Raw genomic sequence first — 8,854 nt, forward strand, 5'->3', positions numbered from 1 at the left:
TTAGCTACCACAGCCAACTTTGCAGCGCTGTCCTTGAAGAGTGCTCCCACAACCTGTGTGTGTGGCTCAGCCTGGCAACACCAGCCCTTTGCCACAAGCAGCTGGCATCAGGTGAGGCGCGTAGCATCTTTCATCACCCCAGCCAGCTCCTCCAGGAGACACCTGGCTGTTCCCCGGCACCTGTCACGTTCTTTTCCTCACCTGATTCACTCCACAACCATTCTCACATGCGTGGGCTCTCCAGTGCTCTGTAAGCAGTGACGATACACCGCTGCCTTTGCATAATGCAGTTAAAAATCAATCAGCCACGACACACGAGCCCACTGGAACCCAGCCTTCATTAGCGCCGGTGCAAGAACAATTTGTTTTCTTCATTCTGGCCAGAGCTGAGCTGGTTCTGAACTCCAAATGCTTTCCCTCGTCACTGCTGTTTGTGCTGACTCAGTACATAACTGAAAAAAAAGGGGGAAAAAAAGTCTTTAAATGCTTAATGCTAACCATTCTGCTGGCCAGATGAGGACTTCATGTTTTGCATAACACAGAACAGATTACAGTGTATTTAGGAACTATTTGCAAAGCACATTAGGATTTATTTCATAATAATTTTTTTCCACTTTAAAGGTGGGAAACAGCCCAGGGTTGGTGCAGCATGAGCAGTTCCAGGTGCTGGTGCAGGGGAAACAAGCTCCTCCTGTGGCTCCCAGCCACGCACCCCACTTGTGCTTGCGCTGCAGTACAGCCTCATCGGTGTGGTCCAGACTATGGATGATGCAACATGGGGATCAGGGATTTCACACTGGCTATGTCTGCTCATTTTTAGTGCCTAAGTATTAGTTGTGACATTTATTTTGACCCATTAGGGATTAAGGAGTAGCTCAGAGGTGACAGCACCTTCCCAGTGGTACTTTTTTTTGTTCAGAGAGATGAGACTTGCGTGCTCCTTAGGGTGTCTTCAAAGGCAGCACAAGCACTTGCTAAACAGCAATATGCCCCCTGAATGTCATGACCCCTTTGGCACACAGCTATTCTTGCTCTGCCCACCACCCTCCTCCCGTGAGGATGGGGCTGTCATGTCAGACCTGAAAGTCCTTTTGCACAGAGGTCAAACAGGTTTTCCTGTTTCAAAAGCAAAGGAGTGAAGTACTGGCATCCCAGCTGAGAGGAGGAGTGTTGCCATCAGGAAGGGCCACACACAGGGCTGACGGTGGCATGGATATATAAGAGCCAGTGCAGTCTGCTGGGTGATCAGGCAAAAGAGCCATGGCCAAATCCATCCTCAGCATCATTGCAGACCTCCTCATGCCCCCATGGATTCAGCATTTTTTCAGCAGCACTGTGCCTGGGTCCTTGCCTGTCTGACAGCCTTGAGAGTTGGCCTAGGGAATTATTTTTGCACCTCAGTACGTGCAAATAACACGCAAGGAGTTATTTGCATCATACCCCTCCCAGCCTGACAACAAACACATCAGCTTCCTGGAATTTTTGCTTTCTTTGCATCATATTTCTAGATGCAGGATGTTATTCAACCACCAGGTTTCTTTATTTGCCACACGCGGTTAAAGCCGGCCCTGGGAAGGAAAGCAAAAGGAAGTGGAAGCAGGTGGTGTGGGAGACTTTGTCTGCATTCATGGCTCGTCTTTTGTAACAAGCACCTTTTCTTTCAGGCCTCTGTATGCAGTAAGGGGAGCTGCTCCATGCCTGGTTTTGTCTCAGGCAGATTGCCACACTGTTCCTTGATGTTTGGTGTTCGAGGTCTGCACTGTGCTGACTAGGCTTTGGGCAGGGAGCAATCATAGAAATTACATGGTATTGTTTCTGGGTCCCAAAACTCTGCTGTGCGAGAGCTCAGAGAGGCCCTGACTCTCTTACTAAGGAGGATCAGATGTAAACAGGGTTGGGGAATTCAAGAAAACTTTAATATTATCCTTTAAAGAAAACTTTAATATTTTCCTTTCTGAGTCATACAGGCTTTGCCTGAGGCATCATCATTCCTAGAGAAATGAGTTGACTGCCACATGGATTGGCGGGACACAGGGCTGCTATGTAACATTAGCTCATTGCTCATGTACCTGGGCTTATGCCTGAACTCCTGGAAACCAGAGACAGAGGGAGAGCCCAGATCTGCATCTGGCTCATTTTACTCTCTTGGGCCAAACATCTTGGCAGACGATTTGGCAGAACATTATCACACAGTTTTGGAAGCAAGTCCCACGTAACATGCATGGAGATGTCTTGTGTACAAGCCACATACCACGGAGAAGGGAGTACAGCTAAAAGCAAGGTCAGGATTGTCCCCATTATCCAGGGGCAAGCCCTAGGATGGGTGACAAGACCATGGTCTGTGGTGAAGGGTGCTATCAGCTTGCCTTGATGCTTTGCAGTTGTTTCGTTGGTGTTTCAAGGGCAGCTGAAGACCCTCCACCTGTAGGAGATCTCATGGAGGGGCCCAAGGTCAGCACAGCTCGTCCAGCACCATCTAATCCTAGGGTGCATAAGGGCATGAATAACATAACCAAGTGATTAGAGGAGGAAAAGCCCTAAGGAACACACTGTCTGAGGACATAATCCACCTTCACATTGCAACAAGCTCCATCACTTCCAAGGAGGTTGATGTCCACAGGAAGCTGCATCCTTGTGGGCCAGACCTGGAGGTCACATCACCCACTTCATCTTCTGGATGGGGAGAGCTGATTTGTAATCAGTCATTACTGCAGGGTCAGACAAAAGTTGCTGGCTTCACAAGCTGCTGTGTGTCACGACCTGGCACGTGTGGCCAGGGGTGACGCCGTGGTGGCCCATAACTGCAGCTCAGGGACTCACCAGGCTGCCCTGCCCCAACCATTCACCATCCTGCGTGGCCTTGGCTCCTTGCCCCAGCAAGAAGTGAGTCTGTGCCGCCTCCCTTATTTCTTCCTTTTTTTTTTACTTTTTCTGTTTAGCTCCCACCCACCTGACAGAGATGCCAGCAGGGCTGGTGGGGACCCAGAGCTCCTTTTTCGCTTTGCCAAAGGAGGCTGCAAGTGGCAGCAGGTGGGTTCTGCAGATGGCAGAGCCTGGGCTGCAGCGATGCCCCTACCCTGCCATGGCCAGGTCAGGTCCAGTGTCCAGCTTGTCCCACTCATCTCATGCCATAAGGGTCACAGGAGGGTGTTAGCTGGTGGAGGAGTGAATTTGCTGGTGCCAGTGGGGTTGTCTGGGTGCAGGGGAAGCATGGGCAAGCTGTGAGGTCCTGCAGCTGGGCATCCCCTCCATGAACACCCCTCCCACTGTGGCCAAGAGCTGCTGCATGAGTGCTCACCCCGGCTGCACTGCCTGGGGAGCTGCAGGTCTTTCCTCCTCTCTCTGCTCTTGGTGTTGGCTGTTGGAAAAACAGATGTTTTTCCAGACGAGCTTTTGCATGTAGCTTCCTCATCCTCTGCCCTGGTCTTTAGTCCTTCAAATCCACCATCTCCACCACCACCAGCCTGATACTTCAGTGTTCTTCTTCACGAGGACAAAAGAGCTCTTGCAAAGCTGGAGCTCAAACTCTAGCTCAGACCTGTATCTGACCATGGAGAACAAAGCACCTTGAGGACTCGGAGAGCAATGCAAGGGGGCTGCTCAGGGTCTTCCTGCAGCCCCACTTCCCCACAGCCAGCCAGTGTGAAGCCCTAAACATAGGCACTGGGCTGGATTTCAGGCAGGACGAGCTGGGCTGTGTCTCTACTGCAATATAAATATATAAATAGCTGCTTGTGGGCTCCCGGGCTGGCTGCAGCAGCGGTGGCCTGGGCAGAGCTCTCTGCTCAGGGAGCAGACGGGTATTTCTGGCTGTGATTTTGTTTTTTTCACAGGTTGTTTTGCCTCCACCTCTCGCTGCACTTTGGACAGCAGGTGAATCGTGTTTGGGGAAGTGAGTCACTGCCCCGCCACCAGCGCACCCTTTCATAACACACGGACGTCACAGCTTTTAAAGAGGTCAAGTTGTTAGTACTCGGCAGAAGATCTGTCACCCAGAAACCTGTCTTGGTGGATCTGTCAGAGCAAATTGCAGGTCTTCCTTTGCCAGAAGCCTGGCACCATTTATTTGTGGATTTTAGGGATGTATTGCAGTGAGGCCTGGGGAGTAGAGAGCCCACTCCACTCTTCCAAAAGAGCAAACACAGGAGTCCTAGAAGGTTCTACAGGGGAGAGGGGGGTGCTTTGAAAGTTGTGTATCCTTAGAGTCATTTTTATGAAAATGAATCCCAAGCAGTTCAGCGAATAAATCTCCGCTATAACTTTTAGCTGCCAATTAACATAGCAAAAAGTCTTAATTTACAGATTTTCAGAATGAAGGGACAAGGTGCAGGATGCAGCACAGAAAAGGGCAAGTATGAGTACTTTGCAGAGAGCTGGAGCAGAAGCAGGGATTTGACCTTCCAAAACACCCTTCACTTGCAAGACTTAAGTTCCATTTGGGTTTTGCTTTTCTTATTATTCAGCACAAAAATAGAAGAGTCGTTTCATAGGAAACCTCTGCCTAGTGCTCTGCAGAGATTAGCAGATCATAAGCAGGGCTGCCGGAATCAGCTTTTCTGGGAACGTCAGGATTTCTAACTGTTTCCATTTTTTAGTGGAATGAAAAAGCAGCTTGAAATTTTCCATGAAGAAGGTCGCTTGGGAACAGAGGAAAGATTTCTTTTTGATCTCTACCTTAGAGAGGCTTGTTTCCCTAATGGGACACTTTATATAATAAAGCCTCTAGATGCAAGATGAAAAATTTCATCACAAAATAAAGATCCAACTTTTTTGTTCTGAAATTGTTGGCGTTTATAGAAAAATGTCTTCATTTGGGGGCATCTCTGCATGAAATGGTATGGAAAGCAGATCTTTCTCCATTTTCTTGGCATCTCTGCTGCTGTGAGGCCCCAGACAGCTATGTGCCACGCAGGGTCCCTGCAGGTACCCCCAGCTGCTGTGAGCCAGGGCAGCACAACCCCTCCTGTTCCCTGAGGACCAGGCAAGGTTATTATATAAAGACAAATAGATGTGTGTAAACAAGGCTTGCTTAAGTAACTCTACAGCTGCCAGTTTCTCTTGCTGGTCTTCTTTTCCTACTCCACCCCTCTAGAGCCTGACGTGATGGGTGTTCTGCATGGCTCTGTCCACGTTCCTCTCCCAGCCGGCTGAAGGCACATCAGCTCCAAGGAGCCCCTAGTTGAACCTTGCAGATGCTTTCAAGCAAATGAGGTGGTTAAACACCCGATGAAGTCAGACCTTGTGCCCAGCAGTGCTTGGGAAGCTGCTGGTTGTCACGTCTGTAGGCAGGCACCCATCTCGGCACACCAAGGTCATGCTGGGGGACGCATCCCAAAGGAAAGCCACTGCCCTGCTGCAGCTGAGGGTCCTCAGCATCCCCAAACGCCAAATGTTCCACATGATTTTTGCTTTCTCCAGTGTTTTTAGAGCCCTAATCCATGTGGGTGGCACAAATTCTCGTGCTATATGCCCATTCAGGTCGCCTGGCTTCAAGCCAGGGCTGAGATGCAATGAAACCCTAGGGGCACTAGATAATTTGAAATGGTTTTCACCCCCACAACTTTCTGGGGAAACTTGACCAGTTCAAATCAGGGCAGTACACAGGCACAGAGGGGAGCAAGCTACGTGCAGGGTGAGGTACTGAAGGCAGGACAGAGAACCTCTAGTCTGTCGGAGGAGACGCCTGGATGTTCGCACAGCCAGTCCCTGGGTGTGTTTCGCATTTTACTCTTGTGCCACAGGGATCTGGCTGCGCACGTTCTATTTACACAGAGCTTAGTGCAGTGGCCTGAAGCAGGGACCATAAAACACAAACAGCAAACAGGGAGACTTGCCTGGCTCGGCACTCCATCAGCCAGCAGTGTGGGGTGTACTCAGCACTGCCTCCGAAGACGTGAAGATGCTGAGATCTGGGGCAGGGTGAGGACACGGTGGTGGGGTCAGCCCCAGAGAGACATTTGCAAGCTTCACCCACTTTGGGAGCTGGGGTACAAGGTGCAAAGGACAATTTTAGGGCTTTTAGCTTGTTAGGTGAGACATCTGTCATCAGCTGAAAAGCAGAATCTCACTCCAGTGAGATACAACACCTCTCAGCTCCAACAGAGCATCTACAGGCATCCTTGACCTCAGAAAATAGAGCCTGGCACAGCATGCTTGAAAAGTTTCCAACCTTTAACTTAAAAAGCAAAGGCAGGGCCTCCCTTTTTCATGTCCAGACGCAGAGAATTTATTCCAAGAGATTCCCATCCTGCAGGAGCATGGCCTGAGGGGACTGTAACATGCCACAACTCCATATACTATGTGGAAGTAGGTTGTGTCTTGTGTAAGAGTCCTTGGTACTTCCACAGGAGGGGAAAGTAAAATATGTAAAATAACCCTACGCAGGGCTGTTTTACATTAAGGCACCCTTGTCCATGAAATAAGAAAGCACTTAGACCCGGCCTTTCCCTGGTGAAGCCAAACCAGCACACTGAAACCCAGCTTAGCTTTTGAGGTTGGTTGTTTTTTCCTGTCTTCATGTTTTTCCTTTAATCTTTGTGCTGGATAATTATGACAACATTCCTCAGCATCTTTCCTGCTGCTTGTTGTGCTTATACAAGAGCCGGCTGCATTTGTTCCATGAAAACAACATCTGAAGCCGCGTTCTGTGGTTTCAAATAAAATTGTCCACAGCGCTGAGCCTTAAACTCGAGTTTGCCCGAAATCTGCATTAGTCTGGAAAATGCCCTTAAAAATAAGGGTTCCTCCTTAAGGGAACCAAATCCAGGCAGCGACTCAGCGGGGAGCGCTCAAGTTTGCATTAAGGTTTTGATTGCCGGTGAGACTCGTGGGCTGGGGGGCACACGGCCGGCAGAGCGGTGGGTCGGGGTGCTGGCACTGCTGGCGAGGACAGTGTCCCCCTGCGAGGTACCCCCCCGCTGGAGGAGGGGGGGGAGCCCGCGGGCCGCCCCCGGCTGCGCTGCGGGAGCCTTTACAAAACAGCCGGGCGGTTATGAAACGCGGGGACCGGCTGCCACACGTCGCAGCCCCGGCAGATGGCGGTGCCAGATCATTTTTCCCAATTTCCCACCTCCCGGGTTTTTTTCCCCACTCCCGGCGCTGCGCCCGGTGCCAGCCCCGCTGTGCTGCAGGCTGCGCACACGCTGCGCGCCCCGCGCTGGGGTAGCACTGCGGGAGGGGGGGCAGTGGGGTGTTGGAGTTCCCCCCCACCCCCGTAACTGCTTTTCGTATATTTTTGATAAATCTGAAGTCACAGCCAGTTGTGACAACTCAGCACAGCCCCAGGAGCCACCTTTGGCGCAGCTCATGCCCCCGCTCAGGATGCTCCATCCCACAGCAAGTGGCGGAGAGGGGACAGGGAGGACACATACTGCCGAACTGTAGGGGACTATGCAGAGCCAGGCAGCCAGAGCTCCTGGATTTCTTCCCAAACTCTTTCATAGTTTTGATAAAACCTGCTCACACAGATCCCAGCTCCCCACCTCTTGCCTTTCCTTGGCTGTTTCCTTCTCGGGAGGGAGAGATAGCACTGGGTAGGCACCATGACTAGGTGAATAAACAGCATTTCTTTCTCCTCGGAGCCCACAAACACCTTTATTTGGCTATAAGTGGCCCGGGCCTGCTCCAGCACATGCTGCCATATGCATCCCCACCTCCTCGGCATGCCCAGGGCGTACACGGCTCCAGCACGGGAAGGCTAATCTTCGTCCTCCTTCTCACCATCCTTGTCACTGCCCTGGTCCTGAGGCAGGAACAAAAAGAAAAGGGACAGCACGTGAGGGGGTTGCTGGGTATTTCATGTCCCATCCCTCAGTACCTCTAGGTATTTGATAGCACCCATAGCCAGCACCCACATAGGGGTCTGTAGGTGCAAACCCCCTCGGGCTGGTGGGCAGCGGGGCAGCCAGGCACAGCACAGGGCTGGCAGTGCGGTTACCTCCTCTAAATCGCTGTCAGAGCTGCTGCTTGTGCTGTCCTTCCCATCTCCCTGCAGGGAGAAAGAGAGATGGACAAGCATCACCGGGGACCCTGCTGCCCTGCTGTTCTCAAGCCAGAGAGATGTCTGGTCTTGGGGGTATGTAGAGTCAGGCTTTGCACCAGTGGTGCTGCCCTGGACCCACATGTGCTCATGGCCCCACAGAGACCTCCAGAGCCAAGAGCAAGGATTCAGTGGTGTGTGCAGTGCAGACAGCATTGCTCTCCACAGCACTATCTCATTGAGGTTGAAATAGGAGGAAAAGGAGAGAGAACTAACTTGGAATACCAGAAGCAAAGAAAGTGCTCTCTCAGTGGAAAAGCCATGCACACAGCATGATTTCTAGGCTGTGGACAGCACAGCTCCATCTACCAGATGTGTGGGGTTGTCATGGGTCAGACATGGCTTCCCTTCACGGCCAGGATGTAAATCAGTTGGGCCCGGTGCCTTCTAACTCCCTACAAACCCTGTGCCAAGCATCTTTCTCCACCAGGCTCAGTGGCAAGCTGGGAGCTCTGCATCGTTCACATCCCCACCACCCATACTCACCTGTGGAGGTGGCCCAGCTCCATAGCTGCCTGCTTCCCCCTGGGACACCGATCGTCCCCGCAGGGGCTGGCCCCATCCTGCCACATGCTGGGTGCCCCACAGACACCACACAGCCAGCGGCACAGTTTGTCCAGGGTATCCCCAGCACAGCCCCTGGCATCAGATCAGGGGCTCACCCTGAGCACCACGGTGGGGACTTTGGGGCTGGAAACCCTCTGGCAAACAGTTCAGCAGATGTGCAGAAAATTCCATTATTTCCCTACCTTTTCTCCTTCCCCTTCCAGCTTCTTCTTGTCCTCTTTTTCTCCCTCGGTCTTTACCTTCTCCTCT

This window comes from Falco rusticolus, chromosome 8, assembly GCF_015220075.1.
Source record: "Falco rusticolus isolate bFalRus1 chromosome 8, bFalRus1.pri, whole genome shotgun sequence".
In the NCBI taxonomy this organism is placed as follows: domain Eukaryota; kingdom Metazoa; phylum Chordata; class Aves; order Falconiformes; family Falconidae; genus Falco; species Falco rusticolus.